This window comes from Pleurodeles waltl, chromosome 11 (assembly GCF_031143425.1).
Source record: "Pleurodeles waltl isolate 20211129_DDA chromosome 11, aPleWal1.hap1.20221129, whole genome shotgun sequence".
In the NCBI taxonomy this organism is placed as follows: Eukaryota; Metazoa; Chordata; class Amphibia; order Caudata; family Salamandridae; genus Pleurodeles; species Pleurodeles waltl.
Window position 1 is genome coordinate 603,266,402 of NC_090450.1, and position 19,527 is coordinate 603,285,928.

The following is a 19,527-nucleotide window of genomic DNA, read 5'->3' on the forward strand; positions in this document are numbered from 1 at the left end:
GCACCGCCAACAGGCTGGCGGTGCTCCCTTGGGCATTCTGACCGCGGCGGTACAGCCGCGGTCAGAAACGGAAAACCGGCGGTGTACCGCCGGTTCTCCGCTGCCCTGGGGAATCCTCCATGGCGGCGCTGCTTGGGGATTCCGAGCCCCATACCGCCATCCTGTTCCTGGCGGTTTTGGCCGCCAGGAAGAGGATCGCGGTATGGGGTGTCGTGGGGCCCCTGGGGGCCCCTGCAGTGCCCATGCCAATGGCATGGGCACTGCAGGGGCCCCCGTAACAGGGCCCCTCAAAGATTTTCAGTGTCTGCCATGCAGACACTGAAAATCGCGACGGGTGCAACTGCACCCGTCGCACCCCTTCCATTCGGAGCCGGCATCCTCATGGAAGGGTGTTTCCCGCTGGGCTGGCGGGCGGCCTTCTGGCGGTCGCCCGCCAGCCCAGCGGGAAACTCAGAATAACCGCGGCGGTCTTTTGACCGCGCAGCGGTATTCTGCCGGCGGGACTTTGGCGGGCGGCCTCCGCCGCCTGCCAAGGTCAGAATGAGGGCCATAGTATCACCAAGGGCTGGGCAAGGTAACAAAATAACTTCAGGCGAACTAATATGAAAAGAACCACGCACTCAACAATGACAATACAGATGTGGGAAAACTGGGCTGATTGCAGAAGCCCCCTCACTTTTTCCTCCCATTTTTAACTCATACTGGTGTTTTTCTGTCTCTAGTGGTGCTAAAAAGTCCCAGGGCCTGTGCTCTGATTAAAATTGGCTACGCAAATTAGGCTAATTATAATTAGCTGCACCAATCTACCTATAAGTCCCAAGTATATGGTAGGGCATTTAGGTTTAGGAGCCCCAGCATAGGTAGTACACCCATGGGTGCACGTCTGTGGGCCCAGTGTCATTTTGAAAGCCGACCTGCCTTGCTGGCTGCTTTTCAGTTAAAGTTAACTGCCAATTCTACTTTGGAATTAAAAAGTATTTTCAAAATCCTCAGCTACCTTATTTTTACATATGTCACCCCAAAGGTATTTCCTAAGTGCCCTCAGGGTTGGGTGCAGTGTAACTATAAGCAGGGACTTTATAAAAGATGTTTTATAAGCCCTAGTGAGGTAAAAAAAAAAGCCACATTTGTTTTAGGCCAACATGGATATACTATATTTTAAAATAAAGTCTTTTTTTCCATAGGAAGAAGCTAAATATTTCAAGTGCAGTATCAAATTAAAAGTTATGATAAATCCAACAACTTCCCAATATTAACTTTAATATAACTTATACATAGAAAGAGTTTTAGAACTCTTGTTAAAAGTTACCAACTTCAGCCCAGTAGTTCCCTTCTCTGATTGGTCAGCTTCTGGCAGCCTGAGCCAGGCTACCTTGATGAGGTGTGAAGTGGCCTGGGCTGAAACAAAGGAATCATCTGGTGGAAAGTGATCTGCCTCACCAGATGGTAGAACAGGATGGGGGCAGAGTAGCCAAACTGAACTTCCAAGGAAGGAAGGACATTTGGGACAGCAACTCTACCTCCCCCATTTCCTGAAAACCCAGCCAGCCAAGAACTCCATTTTTAGATTTAGAGAGGGCTGTGTTAAGGGAAACATAGCCACACCAGTGGGTGGACTCTAAAATTGATTGTTTGCCATCTTGGATTTTGGAGGCATGTTCCTCCTTGAGATTGATTTTTGCCACACTTCCCAAGAAGTGGTCACTCAAGAGGATGGTGGCCTGCACGTGATTGAACAGAGCCCCTCGCTTGCTACTGCAGGAGCAAGGATAAATATGGCAGAGCTGCACCCTACTTCAGATCCCTACTGGAATAAAACAAGAGAAGAAGGACTGCCCTGCTGGACCCCTGGCATGCACCTGGACCCTGTACTCAGAAGTACTGCACCAGTTGGAGTTGAACCAGGTGCATTCTGGAAGTTGGATTCCTAGAGCTTCTGGAACCTTAGATGAGTTGTGGAAACCTAAAGAACCTTAAAAGTACTTCTGAAAGAAGATCCAGAAGTTTGGATCTTTTTTTGAAAAAAATGCCATAATTGGACAGACGTTGTGAGTCAAGCTGGCCAACGGCAACTGAGGCCCGGCCTGAGTTGTAGGTCCTGGGGGACCTTGTGAAGGCAATCCGAGGACAGCGCATTGAAATCGGCTTGTGATGGAGTGCTGTCCCACATCGGGAAATAAAAGCTCTGAAAAAGTTTCTAACTGTGAAGGTAAAATGCAGAGCGAGGCCTCCCACGCAGTGTATCCGAAGACAGCTCCAGCGAGGTGAGCTTGAACTTTGATTTGGTCCCAGGCAAAGATTTCCATCCTGAAAAATAGTCTAAGTCCAAATGTAGAACTCTTCACTGAGGCCTCCTGCGATGCGTATCCGAAGAGGGCTCCAGCAAGGCTGGCCTCAACTTGTGACTTTATCCTAGTCGGTGAGAAATCTTTAAAAAAAAAAATTCTTCTAAGTCCAAAGGTAAAACTTTTACGGAGGCCTACTGCTTAGTGTAGCTGAGCAGGGCTCCATTGCAGTCGCCCTCAATGTTTGACTTTGCCATGGACAAGGGCAACCAGATGTCCAGATTATTTGTTTTCTAAGCACTAGAAAAAATGTAGGCCCTCATTACAACCCTGGCGGTCTTTGACCGCCAGGGTTGAATTGGCGATCGTACCGCCAACAGGCTGGTAGTACAATTCACTATATTTTGACCGTGGCAGTAGCGCCACGGTCACACAGCCGGGACTGATGTTTTTTTGCCATTGTTGTCCCCGGTGGGTATAATCCCCCAGAGCAGCGCTGCCCTGGGGATTAAAACTCCCCTTCCCGCCAGCCTGCATGGTGGTAGAGACCGCCATGGAAAGGCTGGCGGGAAAAGGGAGTCGCTGGGCCCCTTGGGGCCCCTGCACTGCCCATGCACTTAGTGCACTTAGCATGGGCAGTGCAGGGGCCCCCAGCCACACCCCCACCCTGCTGGTGTGACGGGTGCAGCTGCACCCATCGCACGGCCGCAACACCACCGGCTCCATTAGGATCCGGCTGCAATGTTAAGGCCGACATCCACGCTGGGCCGGCGGGGATGTTGAAATGCGGCCGGCGGTTTTGCGGCCACATAGGCAGCTGCTTGGCGGTTCAACCTTGGTGGGCGGCCTCCGCCTCCCGCCAAAGTTGTAATGAGGGCCTTAGTCTTTAAAAATTCATATCTCTGGGTCCCTTTATAGGATTTTTGTTGTTTTAGTGTCATTTTAAGTTAAAGTTGGATTTTTATATTTTTTTGTGTTTTACTTGTTTACTGTTTGGTGAATGTTAAATGCTTTACACACCTGCCCCCTAAATTAAGCCTAATTGCTCATTGGCAAGCTAACAAGGGATGAGCTAGGATTAATTTATTGAGACCTTGACTGGACCTAATAGGGGGTTATGGCCTATTGCTAAGTGTAGGTACTTACCTGGCCTTATCAATAATCCACTTTCCAACAACAGAACCTCTATAAAATAATCTGATGGACAGAAAACAAGCGTTGCTCAGTTTTAATAAGCATCAAAACAATTCAAATCGTCAAAGTTCAGTTGAATATGGCAAGGGAAAACCTGACAGACTTAGCCAATCAAGGAATGATGTGCTAGGCGAAACACATTCAGGAAAAAGACAGAAAGAACAAAAAGGGCAAAAAGAAGTTAGACAAGGATAATCTTGGGCAACAGGTCACTAACTAAGATGGATAAAAGGTAAGTAAAAAGGGAAAGCGCCAGCATTTTTGGAGCTTGGTCAAGAGTTTCTTCTTTGAGCTAGGGAAAATCTTCAGCAAGGCATTTCAAAGGGATAAGAGTGGAGAGGATAATATATCTCACAGTCCAAGAAATTCAGTATGCAGTGCATAATGGCAGGGAGTGTTCTCCTTTTGAATCCTTCTGGAATCTGACCAAAGTCCACCTGGGCAATAACATATTAAAGTCAAAAAGCAAAATGATTCATCAGTTCATCAGTCCACCTACGTTAAAGGGGTAACATCCGACAGAAATCGATCATATATCTCCAACTTGAAACACTGATATGGTTTTCCATGTTTGTCATGAGAACAGTATCCATCTGTAGTCTTACAATCAAGATTGGAACAATTTATGTACGTTGCTTGTCCACAGTCCTAAATTTTCCATCCTCAAAGTCGCCTTTCTAATCTACCTATATGTAAAATAATAGGCATCTAATACCAAGCTAGCATTCTCATGGGAACAAAATGTGAAAGAAAGGTACACATTAGCAAAATGACTTAACATTTTCTGTACCGTCATGAATACAGGGCTTAGCAGGCCTCAGTTAAGCTAATGAAAGTGAATTAAAACAGCACATTAATACATTCAAATAGTACACTCTTTTAATACACAAACTATAATTTCAATATTAATACATCTTCAGTGGTGCTCCTGTTACTATAATTCTAAACAAAATGACTCTGTTAATTAATTTCCTTTAATGTGGCACAGGAATGCATTTCTCTATTTTTGCATGTAATAACAAGACTCTTAGCATCAAAAGTCTAAAATTGTTTCAAGGCAGACTCTTAGTTTAAAATCTAAAATATGACAAAATTAAAATTAATTCTTCAAACATGTAATTTAATCCAAATACCACATCAACTTAAACGGCTAGTCTAAAATGAATGCACATTAATAGAAATTCTCAGTGCATCACATTACATTCAAACTATTAGTACTTGGATTAACTTAATGTATAAGCTGTCACGTATAGAGGATCACTGTGACATGAGAGATAGTACTAACATTTCTGTTACATCAATACCATGGGCTGTTTCTTTTGCATAACTGTAGCTCAAGTAACTTGTTTCCTCACATTTTGCTTTTGTTGATTTGCCACTTTGTGGTTGAAAAATAAAATAGCATTTTGAAGTTACTTTCTCCTTTTTGCATTTAATACCTTAAATTCTTGATTACATGCTACTGTTATTATTTTTGTATTATCTTTATCATTTCCAAGGCATCCTTCCTGATTACATTAGACTTTTTTTAAATCTAATGCAATCCTAAAGACATATTCTTGATTACAATCATGTTTGTAATTCAAACACAAGCTTAGATAGTCCACACCAAAGCCAATGGGAATACTGTGAAATGCAGCTGTCACAGTATCAACTGCATATTATTAATGCCATCTCTAAGAAGTAACCTCCTCTTGGAGTATCACAGCAGCTGTGGTATTGGTTGCAAACTGAGGGCTTCTTTACGAGTTTGGCAGTCCCAGGACCGCCATGTTGGCACTGGTGGTCTTTCCACGAACAGGCTGGCGGAGAAGACCGCTAAATTATAACATTGGCAGCATTCACATAAAATTACAGCCAGCACCGCCAAAGTGGCCCGGCCACCACAGACAACGGTAGCCACCTGCAGGCTGGCGGAGACCATGGTACCGCAGGACAGATTACAAGGTTGCCCACCGTCAAGGTTTCTGCCGGAGAAGTACCACCATGGAAACCCAGGCAGAGATGAACTGCATAAAAGGAGACACCCACCTTCAAGAAGCCATACTCATCTGGAGCCACTATGGAACCAGAACTAGACGTCATCCTGCTCGCCCAAAGACTTCAGAATCTGCGATGATGACAGCAACCATAAGTACACACGCATATCTGTTACTGTTGTATATTGTCAACCTTTCTACACTTATACAACATACATTCGGTAAGGGGTGAGAGGACAACACTCACATGTAACAGCACACTGACAAAAACCCTCACATACATACAGACACACAAACAACCACACATACACAACACCCGCACTACAGCCACCACACACACATACACACACACATACACGTCACAAACACACACAGGTATGCACAGAAACAGGCCACAGGCCCACCCACCCACAGTACACACAACACCACAATACGTCACAACTACAACACAACCGTACCATCTCCAGTCTCCTGGCAGGGACCCACATTGGATACTACCCAGGGACACATCACACATTCATCACAATGTACCATACACTTACACAACCATATTACTTAATGATTGACAGAACATCATTTCTGACATCCCATGCACAAAACACACACACAGTCAAAGCACACAAAGCCACACAACACACCAAGAAACACATGTCAACACAAACACCACTCAATACCAACACAACAAAATGTGTCAAACATACAAATGTCAATCACCCAACACACAGCCTAGCACTGTCAGACAAAAGCACTGCACACAACCTTACATACTGGCTAAACAACACAGGTAGCACAAGCACCACACACCCACAAGTACAGGCACCCAACCAATGTCAGCCAGGGACAACTCCATATGAGGGAAAGAAATGGATGACAAAGACCATATGCCAGTCCTAAATATAAAAGTCTACATGCACACAGTGCACAGATGTGTGCCCTGAACTTGACTCCTGACTGCCATGTAACCTCCACAGGTAGGGGCATCAAGGGGGAAGGCAGGCACCTCAGGTGTTACCTGGAGGGTGGGGGGTGGCAGGGTTTGGGTTTAGGTTTTGGAGAGGGGCCTTTTTGATCTAGCTTGGGACAAATGGTTTAGCTTTGTTTTGGATTTAGGGGAGGGGAGGTTTTTTTGGGGGGTAGACTTCTTGGCAGGGGGAGGGGTATGGGTACTTGCAGGGGTGGGCAGGGGAGGTGTTGGAGATGGAAGGGCTGGCCATGGGGAGTGACAATGAATGTCTAAGGGTATCATGGGGTGGGAGAGGAATAGCAAAAAGAGCAAACTCAGAAGTGAAACCTTTTTTAGATACACAGGGACAGTCATAGAAAAAGGGTTTGGGTGCTGAGGGAGAGGAAGTGGTTGCCTGATGTGTTGGTGTAGATGTCTTGGGTGCATGTTTGTGTGAGGTATGTTTGAGTGTGGTGGGTGTCTGTTGGGTGGGTGAGTAAGGACATTTATGTGTCTTAGGATGAGGGGTCATGGAGGGGCTGGGGGATGCCGTGGTGTCTGTTGGGGTGGTGACTGCAGATATGGTGGTTGTGCTGCATGTAGGTGTGTTAGTGGTTGTGGTGTCTACTAGTGCGGTGACTGGGGTGGATGTCTGATGGTATGCTGTGGTACTGTCTGTGGATAGGACCTGTGAATGTTGGTGTGGTGTCTGCAGGTGTGTCAGGTATGCTGTCAGTGATGCTGAGGTTGGTGGGGGTGTCAGAGCAGGATGTGACTGTTGCTTTGTGTGCCTCTGAATGTTTCTTGTGTACATGCCAGTGGTGTGTCTTGTTGTGCTTATGATTGTCTGAGCTACCCTTGGATGTTGAGGTGGATGCATACCTGTCTGTCTGTGTGCTTCCTCTGGTTATGGGAAGAGGGTATTGGGATTGGGAAGAGGAAGGTGGAGAGGGACAGGAAACAAAGGGTGACTGGCTACCATCAGTGTGGAAGCCAGGGCCTGAAAGGACCACTGTAGGCCAGCCAGTGCACCATGAATGCCCTCCAGGAATGCATTACTGAGTTGTATCTGAGTTGCAAGTCTCTAGGTGGCATTCACGATGGTCAACTGACCGACAGAGATGGACCTCAGGAAGTCAACAGCCTCCTCACTGAGGGTAGCAGGGCTAGCAGGGGCAGAGGTGCCTGTGTCAAAGGAGATGCCCACCCTTTTGGGTGAGCGGGCATGGCCAACTGGGTGGGGAGCTACAGGGAGGGTGGTGGTAGTAAGGGGGATTGCTGACTTAGATGGTGCTGGGGTAGTCCCAGATGCTTCCGCCACAGCCAAGGAGTATCCACTGGAGGAGGATTGCAAAGATGAAGAACTAGATCATGTATCCCCCGGCACTCCTCTCACCCTTCAGGCCACTGGGTCCCTCGGTGTCAGTAGTATCATGACTTGGGGCCTTGGGGCCAGCAGCTTCCCCACTCGGCTGTGCCCCATGGCCTCGAAAATGAAATCACATTCATAACATGTAACTGTGTCTATAACATTCAAAATAGCAAAAACCACAGATGCACCTACTCCATTTGACATATCCAAATTTGAAGGATGATAGAATTCAAATCCATTTGAACAACACATGTACCAATTGTGCTTTTGCAAAGGTTTATACATGCTTTGTGGACCTACTCGTATTAGTCATTCTCACATAGAAAACAAAATCATTTACAGCAATAGGAGGCTACTTAGCACACAGGATTTACCCACAGACAACCCCAGTGATAATACCAACACCTTCAATACAATGGACACCTGTCAAGTGCATGAAGGTCACATATAGTTCTACTAATCATGATGAGTATTGACCTCAAATTTACAATATTGAAATACCAACATCTGTATCAGCACTTCAGTCGTGAGTAACCGTACATCTTTGGAGTAAAGTTACATTGACATAAGCAACTTCTTAAGTATCCATGATTGAGACTTACACCTAGAGTCCAGCAAAATGAATGATAAGCTACCATTCCACCAACATGTGAATGTAAACTACAACACCTGCAACACAAAGAAGTCAGTATAAATTGAGCTTAGCCATACTAAAATCCTTCAAAACAGAATCAGAATAGCAAAAGTAAATATGCCAAACTTGGATCACAAATCTCAGAAATGGCAGATATTACCAATGTACACATGATGTTGGCAAAAAGAGTGTATGTTGTACCTATATAGGAGATGTCCTGCCCTATGTAGCATGCCTACAATGCATTGGCTAGGGGAATAGCAGGCTACCCACTTACCTTCACCATATCATGTACATGGCACAAATAGTCTGAACTCACATGTCAATGGTATGTCTTGGACTAGGAATTTAGAATTACCACCATGCTTTTCATCATGTAGGATGTTCACCCTTATTGAACATCACATTTGCCAATGTACAGTCCACACTTCACAATGGGGACACCTCCTCACACCTCTGAGTAAGCGTCTGCCATCAGAAATTTCAGATTGAGATCACACCCTCACATGAACTTTACATCTAGTTTGCAACACCTGAATAGTTGGCCTGATTCTCACCTGTCAGACCCTATGTTGTACATAGCGCTAGATCCAGTGAAATAGGAATGGACAGAGACCAAAGACCTGGACAACTTACCAACAGGATATCTGGAGTATGGATCAGTAGGTGTGAAGAATGACCCAGCCGGTTACATACAGACATACAGAGCAGTATAGTGGACACAGTCACATGTGCATCACCTCATGCTTTAATACAAAATGGTTAACATAGATGAGTTTTAGTCCCTATACACAATATATTGTCCACACCTGTATATCAATGTTATAAACTGTACACCAAGGTGATCCTAGGGGACACTTTGCCTCATTGTCAAAACCTAAATACTTTCACATTATACACTGAATTGGCAGAGGGATGTACATGTGTGTAGTCAGTACTTACTTCCTTGTGGCTGCTGTGCTGCCCTCAAACGCCCATTCAAATCAGGGTAGGTGACTGCCACGGGCCATTAGGGGGAGTAAAGGTCTAAGAGGCATCCCTCCCTCCTTCAGAGGACATCCCCAGCTGGGCCTCTGTTCTCTTCCGGGCCCAGTGTCTCAGGTTCTTCCACCGCTTCCTACAGTGGGTTCTCTGCCGGCTGTGGACCCCCAAAGTCCACACTTGCTGGAGATGGAACACAAGAGTCCCTTCTGTTGATGGGCAATGACCTGCATGGATGACACAGACAAAAGGAGAAAGTCATGTCCACATGCACCATACCAACACAAGTGGTCAGAAGACTTTAGTCACAGCAAGTAACCAAACATTCCCTTCAGCTCAGTTCTAACTCCTTCACAATTTTCCATCAGCAACCAGCCCATGTGTGAAGTGGAGTCACCCATACAACATGTATGATCAGTACCAGGTATTGCCTAGACACATATGACCAGGCACAAGATTGTCCATGGTACATATCTATTAACATTTCTCACACCAGTATTGTTAAACATGCTGAAATCTATGTTGTGTATAGAGGAAGTTAGATTACACACTATCTATCATGGATCACTAATTTATATCTGCCTATACACATGTTCACATGTCTATACACCCACACCTGATTGCCTAATCCTTCACTACTGCACATTTAATGTACACCATCATACACTCCACCTTTCACACATTGGTATACCATTGGACTTACTGGCTACCCTGGTGCACCACACAGCTCTCCATACAGGGATAGGACCTCATCCACAAGCTTGCCCAGCTCTTCTGGAGTGAAGGCTGGGGCTCTATCACCTGCAGGATGTGCCATGATAGCTCCCGGAAGGCAGTACTCAGCAGCTCAGCTGCTGGAGGTCTTGCTGGCAGTAGTGTCAGGAGTCAAATGAGGGATTCTGCAGAAGATGGCACCACAAACATGACTGTCACCGCCTTTGGATGTCACCATTGGCCCAAGTCCGCCAAAGGCAGCAATGTGTTCCAGTGGCAATGTCCACCACGGTTGTAATGGTCTAATGCCATGACAAAATCCACCAGCTGAGGAAGGTCACTTCCTCATGTTGAGTACAGTAAGTTAGGCAGCTGCCATTTTGAGGCACATATATGTATGGGAAAGTAATGGAAGGTGCATAATTTACTATTAACTACATAGTGCAAACTCATTTAGTAGTCTCAATGTTCATGTGAGTAGTAAACTCCGTGTAAAAGAGGTATGGCTGGTAATGGAAATAAAAATATCTTCTCAACATTCAATTGGAGACATCAGTGCAGTATAGGTGCAACAAAGATGTTTCACATGTAAACTAGGGTGGACATTCAAACACTGTCAGTCACATATATATGCATCTAAACTACATCTAAGGGTTTAGGGAATCTACATCAAAGGTAACTGACATAGAATGCATAGCAATATGCTGTACATCAAATGTCATATGTTTCGTCTGACATCATATGGAGATATGTGTGACTTGTAAATTAACATATTCATTATGTGTACATTGTAAAAATCACCTACAATCTGTTTCTGTCCCACATAGTTACCCTGGCATGAGGAAAGGAAGACAACCTCCAGTGTACCAGGGAATTGTAGACCTGCACACTACAGAGAAGAGACTCAGGGGGTCATTCTGACCCTGGCGGTCATTGACCGCCAGGGTCAACGACCACGAGAGCACCGCCAACAGGCTGGCGGTGCTCTCAAGGGCATTCTGACCGCGGCGGTTTGGCCGCGGTCAGAAAGGGAAAACCGGCGGTCTCCCGCCGGTTTTCCGCTGCCCTCAGGAATCCTCCATGGTGGTGCAGCTTGCTGCGCCGCCATGGGGATTCCGACACCCCATAACGCCATCCTGTTCCTGGCGGTTCGCCCGCCAGGAACAGGATGGCGGTATGGGGTGTCGTGGGGCCCCCGTAAGAGGGTCCCACAAAGAATTTCAGTGTCTGCTTAGCAGACACTGAAATTCGCGACGAATGCAAATGCACCCGTCGCACCTTCCCACTCCATTCGGAGCCGGCTTCCTCGTGGGAAGGGGTTTCCCGCTGGGCTGGCGGGTGGCCTTCTGGCGGTCGCCCGCCAGCCCAGCGGGAAAGCCAGAATGGCCTCCGCGGTCTTTCGACCGCGGAGCGGCCATATGGCGGTTCCCGCCGCCCGCCGGCCTCAGAATGAGGCCCTTAGTATACAAATATATCGCTTGAATAGGCATACAATTGTGGATCAATGTCCTCAGTTGGAGCCAGACGTGATGCCTGCCTTTCACAATCCCAATACACCATTATGGATATACAGGGGGGATAGATTTATATATGTCCATATATTACAAATGAAAACATCAATTAATCATTGTGGACAACTATAGTCTTTTTTATTTCTAATAATTATTAATGTTTTTGTGTCTCCTTGTTTGACTCATATCCAAGGGTGGAATTGCATAGTGAACACCACTGTGCACATAACTACATCACTACATTTCCAACATTATACAAATGGACAAATAACCAATAGACTAACAACATACTAAAACCACACAATTAAAATGAATAAAAATAATGACAAATGATTTTTATGATTTTTAGTACTGAAGTCAGTCTTTCTTTAAATAAGCGGCTGAAACTTCTTCTGGCAAACAGTCTTATACCGTGAGGTAATGGTATTTGCTTATTGTTTTCTTTAGGGGTATTTCCTCCCAATGTTCATAGACAATAACATCTCATTTCCATTGTCCCATTACTCCAAAATTTCAAAGACATTCCTGCAAAAATGGTCGAAGCGTTTCATAATCCCAATAGCATACCTTGCATCATTCAAGTCATGTAAGTGCTACACTTCCTGGCCACTGGGTCCTTTCAGAATATAGTGGCTCTAACTGCAGGGATGTCTCAGCCCATGTTCAGTCTGGTTTTGAAGGGTGTACTGTCTGCATTTTTAAACACCTGGACAGCTACATCAGGTTTTCCCAACGTGCGCATTTGGCGTATGTGAAGGCAGTGAATTATGCTTTGGAACACGTTCCACATGTGGTTGGAGCCATATATGGCACCCATGTATCCTTGGTTCCCCCTAGTGGAAATGAACAGGTATATAGGAATAGGAAAAACTACTACTCCAGCAACGTCCATTGTGGTGTGTTTGGCAGGCCGGTACATTTCACAAATATGTGCAAAGTATTCTGGATCAGTCCATGATTCCATCATTATGTGGAACAGCAATATCCCACTGCTGATGACACAGCTCTACACAGAGTGGCCCTGACTGGTTGGTAAGTCACATATGACATGGGTGTCTGCAAAGCTTTTCTCCTGCCATCGCAAATGTGCATGTCCAAGATATATGTTTGTGTTGTTAAACCTATTCTTTACAGGTGACTCTGGGTATCCAAACCATCTTTGGTTATTGATACCAGTGTGGTACCCAACCAAGCCAGGGGAAGTTGCTTCAATGAGGCCCACAGAAGGACAAGGTGTGCAGTGGATCAGACTTTTGGCCTTCTGAAGGCAAGCATTCGCAGCCTGCACAAATCTAGAGGAGCCCTCAACAAAGTATGTCAAATTATTGTTGCCTGATGCATGCTCCACACCTTGCCCTGAGTCAGCATATACAATTCATACCAGATGAGGGGGAGCCAACAGAACCTGGGGGTAGAAATCCAGATTTGCCAAGTGAGGATGAGCCTGATGAAGATGAAGCTAGAGACATCAGGGCAGATCTTATCAATCAGTACTTCAATTGATTGAAGGTATGGAACGTGTTCTTAAAAGTGAGATTCCATTTTGTAGACTATAATTGATGCCTGGCTTGTCACCTCCTATTTATTAACATTTCTGAGGTCTTAGGTTGCTCCATTGCCAATGACTCAGGTATTCCTGCAGATTGTTAGTTGGTATTGTGTACTGAACAATGTGGTATACAGTGTCATGATTTGTTACTGCACAAGCAAATTGACACTTGTACAAATGACTTGTCAGAATGGATGTATGTTTAGAATTATGTCCTATCCCTTACCTTTGACAATCACAGATTTGTTGGGTTTCTGCTTGGCTCACCCTCAATGGCAAATCACAAACAGTGTCAGAGGTAGATGGGATTTGCAGGCAGACATGAGAAGTGGACATGAATGAAACCTGGTACTGATTATCATGAGTATGTGGAATGTCACTTATATGGCCAGACTGCCAGGACACTGGGATGGAAGTGTTTTTTTTTCCTACAAGAATACCTTTATGGTACTGGAGGTGGTCAAATGGTGCCATGCATGTATACAAATGTTTATGACATGTGAAAATATTGAACCAGAGCCTCTACCCTCATAATGGTTTCTTTTGTATGTTACCTACCTTGTGCGTAGCTCACAGTGTGTTAATACTTTGCAGACCAATGTGCATGTCTCTGAGGACTGACATAGGTGAGTGGCAAGCCTATAGGTACCTGACCATGGCAAGTGAAAGGTTGCATGACTGGGGACATCAGTACTGATCTCTGTATCATGGGGTATGATTATTAGGAAGCTAAGGTGTGGGCATGTGAGAAGGCTTTACCTGGTGATACAAATGAACAATCTGTTTGACTCCTGGCTTGTAGAAAGACTGACATTTCCCTAACCTCTGTATCCTGTGGGTTATTAGTCTATGAAATGATATTTTGAAGTCACCAGCAGTACTACTCTATCTACTGATTGCATAACCACTAATAAATGTGTGTAGATCTACAATACTGCTGATTTGCGTTATGTCTATGTTACAATCCCAAGGTAATGAGTCTCCTGGTTGTAGAGTACACATGTGATGTCTATAAGAAAGTTGTACAATACAGAGGGACATACTGGGACAAGAGGTGTCATACATCACAGTTTTTCATGGTTGATACATTATACCCACAGTGTACCCATGTGCCCATCCATGGCCCACGCCATCCTACCCACGCACCATACAAAATGCACAATATTGTCAGAGTAGGGACACAGTATATGGATACGCAATTGACACTGAGCTCTATCTCGATGTACTGCATGTGCATCCACTTTGGCATCCAGATTTCCACCCCAGGTGAGTACATTTCAGTCTTCGGAATGTTCTTCTGAAGAACAGTATAATTGGGTATTCAGCTGTAGCTGTGTTTGCTTGTAATGGTAGTGGGAGTGGGCCATTGCATTGCTGTCATTTCCACAAACTGTTTCACTGTAGAACATACGTGATGGGTTACATTGGTTGTTAGTTTTGCATGCAGGACATCTCAAATTTGTTGCACTGTTCTGGTTTTCTTTATGGTGGAGTATTGCCTTCTGGGAGTTGTAGTGCCATCAGTTCCGAGGACATTTAATGCCATTCCCAAGGGCTGTAGACCCAGGTGAGTTTAGTGGACATCTGGCATGCCAGAGAGGAGTATTTGTACATCTGGCACAGAGGAATGGTGGGTGGTTTGGTAATTGAGGTGGGGAAAGGTGGTGAGGGAGAATGCAAGACAAAACATTTCAGAGACATGAATGTTGTAGGGACTTACCCAACTCTACGCCCCCAGGTATTCCTGTCATGCCCTCAGGATGCAGGGTTTCCAAGAACTTCTCCTCCCAAGATGTGCAAGTAGGGGGAGGATGTGGGGGTCCACCACCAGTTTTGTCTACCGCCAGCTAGTCCCTGGATGCCATGCTTGCCATGCCGTACTTTCTCCCTGAAGTTGTTTCACCTCTTCCTGATTTCATCCCTTGTGCGTGGATAGCTGCCTAGAGAAATGACCCTGTTGTCTATTCTTTTCTACAACTCCATTTTCCTGGCTATTGATGTTTGCTGGACCTGTGCTTCAAAAAGGTGTGCGTGTACTCTGACAATTTTATCCGCAATCACCCTCAACTCATCATCGATGAAACGTGGGTGTAAAGACAGAGTGGTAGTGAAAAAAAAAAGTTGGAAGGAAACTTTAGTGGTGACTGGCCACAAATACTTTGCGAAATTCATACATTTTTGCGAATACGCGTGCAAAAAAAGCATTGCAAATGGCTGACAGCAACTTGACTAGAACATTGCGACCACAATTTTATTTCATGGGACAGTGGCCCCGGGGTTGACAATTCCAATTGAAAATGGCATAAGCGGTTAGGGTGAAGGAACCCTGAACCCAGGGGTGTGATATAGGTGAGTTTTAGAGACAAATTATAGGCTTAATATAATTTTGTGTCACAGTGAGTGACATTCATGAAAATTCACAAATTTTGGTGAATTTCCACTGATTATTCTCTAAATGTTTGCGACTTTGGAAAAATTTGAAAGAAAAATACACTAATTCATTTACTCACAAATGCACTCAGAGGCTCAGGTACCCACTAACACATCGACTCAGACACTCTTGTACCCGCTCAGACCCAATCATAAACTCACACACTATGCACTCGCCGCACTGACACATCCACTGACAGAGACAGGCCCTGTGGCCAACCTGCGCTGCACACGGCCGACAGCTATGCATGGTGCGGGGTTGGGTGGTTCAAAGGGCTTGCCTGCTTCCGCCGTGCACGGCGGGGGTTTGAATAATGTATAATAATTAAAATTACTGTACATTAAAAAACATAGACATTCACTTAAAAGGGACGTTCTGAATGTACTGGTACAAAACTATAGAAATTCAGCAGTTAGAGTTATTTCAAGTATCTATAACTTGCACCCTAAAGTAATGATAACTGTTGCCATAGCCATGCACAGCTAATTACTCCACATATGTCATTGGTGGGATCTTGCATGGCATCTTTGATATCACAGCAATGTTTGGAAGAACATTATTGATAAGAAAACTGTGCATGACAAGGGCGCAAGTTATAGTTACCTTATGGAGCGAGTAAATTCAGAACCTAACTATAACACCCCTGTAAGCTTTGGTTTTTTTTCAGTGTGTATATATATATATATATATATATATATATTTGCACATGCAATATTTTAGCATGGTTTTAACAGTATTAGTGTGAAACAATATTATTTTCTACTTTTGTGCTTACCATTAGAAGGAATTTTGTAAACAATATTTGTGTTACACAACATTGTTTATTTTGAGATTGTGCCAGTAACCCTCTCCTGGGTGGGTGTGTGAGAGGGGGTGTTGAATGTCCGCACACTTAGTGGAGAACAGCACAGCTTAAATAAACACAGGGGCACAGGCTTACCGAGTGTAAAAAAAAGAGTGTTAAAAAACCTGAACTCAAGCAGTGCCTTCCATTTTACTTGCTTTTTTACAAGGTTAGTACAGGTCTCAAATATTTGTTCTGGGTAAACACAGAACATACTGTTTCAACATGGTACGCCCCTGCTACATCAGAGGAGGCATTACAAGGGGGTGGATAGGGTTGGACTGTGTACTCTGCGGTTCAGAAAGTGAAACTCAAAATCAGATGAATGACTGTAAAGTATTCACCCAGGGCAATTTTGTGTGAAGCTAAGTAGTAGAAGCAAGAAGAGGTGGGGTGCCAACTGGTTTATGCAACATATTTCTATTCAAACTATATCATCCTATGCTGTCATGTTGTTGATTGTTTGCACACAGGTGCATCAAATACATTGGTATTTCTCTGCTTACTGTTTGTTCAACTGCAATCATTCCCTGTCTACAAAAATAATTTACTTGCACATATGGTTAAAATACACAATCACACCAGGTGTATGTGAACATTAAACCATGAGCTCCTTGAACAGTGGTCTTACTCATAGATAAATGGGTGTCTTTATGCCACATGTACAATATTATGTTGATAGAATCACATTATTTAAAATACCAAAAAGTTTGCACATTTTTGTGCAATGCACAAATCAGGAATTATGAGATATTGTGCAGGAGTAAGAACATTTTGGAACAGACCTAATTAGAATCATTTTTATAGATGAGCTGCCTGCAATTGAATCCATCAAGACCAACCAGGAACTTGTGTAAAAATATTACAGCATTTATCACTTATATAAATAGAACCTCTGTTTTTTCTCATCCCTTTCTCACCCTGTTGGCTGATGCGGAGCAGGCTTTTGCAGAGTTAACTGTGATGTTTTCTTTTAAACGTTGGAAGAACTGTCCGTCCCACAAAACGTTATTAACACTGTAGAAGCTTTTGATATCAATGTTAAAGTGAGACTGACCATAAATGGGCAATCAAGTGATTACTGTTGCAAGTATAGGGGAACATGTCAAGGTTGCCTAATATTGCATTTATGTTTTTTAGTTATACTTTGAACCTTAGAGCAATTAAATCTAGGAAACAGGTGCAAATTCCCTTATATTTGTTGAAACATATGGAAATTTACAATCTTATGCAGTAGATTTATTAATTTTATTAGGCTATGAAATAGCCTATGTACATATTATGCATAACCTTAGAAGATTCAGGCATATATACATCATTTTGATTACAGATGGGACACGTTGGTTAATCTCAAATAAGCTATTTAGAGACAAGGACCTAATTTAGATCTTGGTGGTTAATGGTCCATCTGTCAGTTTTCCATCTGAAAACCCATCCGCTGCCATGACAGTCCATCTACCCTCTTTAGATGTTGGGGGTCTCATAGACTTTACCCCACCCAAGTACTGCCTACTCTCCCAGGAAATCCCACCCTCCACGACAGTGTCATAGGACAGCAGGAACCAGCTACGCTTACTGCCAAGCAGATTCGGGTGTGCCCTAGAGGCAAGCAAATGTGGTGGTCTAACCTCCACTTGTGACTTGGTGGATTGGGGGAAGGTTTGGAAACTCACCTTTTCTCCCAATTCCACTCCTGTTTCCTGCTGGATGCTACTGGACAGGACCCTCCGCTGATGCTGCCACATGGCCATGGAGAAAACACAACCCACCTGTTGCTGGACATGAAGGTAGGCAACCCACATTGGCTGTGTATGTGGGAAGGTCACTGCAGATGAGCTTGGGACTACTGCAGAATGTACATGTCACAGTAATGTTTTAAATTACTGTGACATGCATACATCGGGGACACTAGTGTGTCAGATATGGATTGGGACACACTGGCACACAATACATATCAACACATACACAACTGTCATTATGGCATCAGTATTAATTGCCAAATGAAGGCTGGCACCACAGTTACGGTACAATCACACTTATCAAATGTGTCCATATGTGCACATTGCAAGGGAATCTATACCTGTCACATTGTGCATTGACTTGTTTGTGAGTCAGTACTTGTATGCATGTGTACAATGCGATTAGCTGGTGAGGTGGAGGGAGATGTAGTGGGTGATGTGGTTGTGTCAGTATGTGTGCCACTTGAATATAGTCTGGATGTTGTGGATGTTGTGTTGCTGCTTGCAACATTCAGGTGAGTGTTGTGTGGTGGTGATTGTGATGTGTGTATTTGTGCTTGTGTGTGTGTTTACATAAATAAATGTGCAGTTCTTGTTGTTGTTTTGTGGATGAGTGCAGTGTCAATAGTGTGTGTATGTTGTGTCATGGATGTATGTCAATGTGTGTGCGCATCTATGTGGTGTATTGTGGTGGGATGCCAATGGATAATGGAGTGTTTGGTGTGTGTTGAATCGTATATGAGGCAGAGGGAAGAGTGTGTGTGTGTGTGTGTGAGATGTATCTGTATTCCAGGGCCACTGCCATTGTCTGATGTCCATTGGGTCCAGTGATGTCCTCCCTCTGTCAGAAATAATAATGTAATAGTAATAGTTCTGAGAAACTAAGATTCTCTACCCCTGATTTTCTTAGGCAATTTTCCTAATTTCTTCTGGGGCCATGGTTTACTTTATGGAGGCCCCTTTTTGAAACAGAAACATGCAAGTCACTGATACAGATAAATACCCATTAGACCAGTTTGCAAAGTGCAACTGTCGTGACCAAAAGGAGCAATTTAAGGAAACGTTTACCTTACCTCACCATATCCTAATCCCACAACACCGATTTTATGGACAATTTGAAGAACTAGCCCTAGAAAACCAGAATTAAAAAGCTCAATGGACATGTGCACAGAGGTTCTGGAGAGAGCGCTGAGGTGTGCCCCTTGATACGTTTTTGGGAAATTTTCACAAGTCGGCCACTTGAAGCAGGGCTAAAAAATGACTGGGACATTATAGAATAAGCCATCTTGGAGCTGGCATGCACTTGGATGTTGACAGGTCCAAGACTTTTAGGAGTGGTCTCAAAAATGTT

The 19,527-nt window shown here is 44.3% G+C and overlaps 1 protein-coding gene across 2 annotated transcripts in view; it reads left to right on the plus strand.

The window, feature by feature from the left end:
- Positions 1-19,527, plus strand: part of LOC138265923 (indoleamine 2,3-dioxygenase 2-like) — a 260,844-nt gene that overhangs the window by 131,914 nt on the left and 109,403 nt on the right. The gene's annotated exons all lie outside the window — the stretch shown is intronic.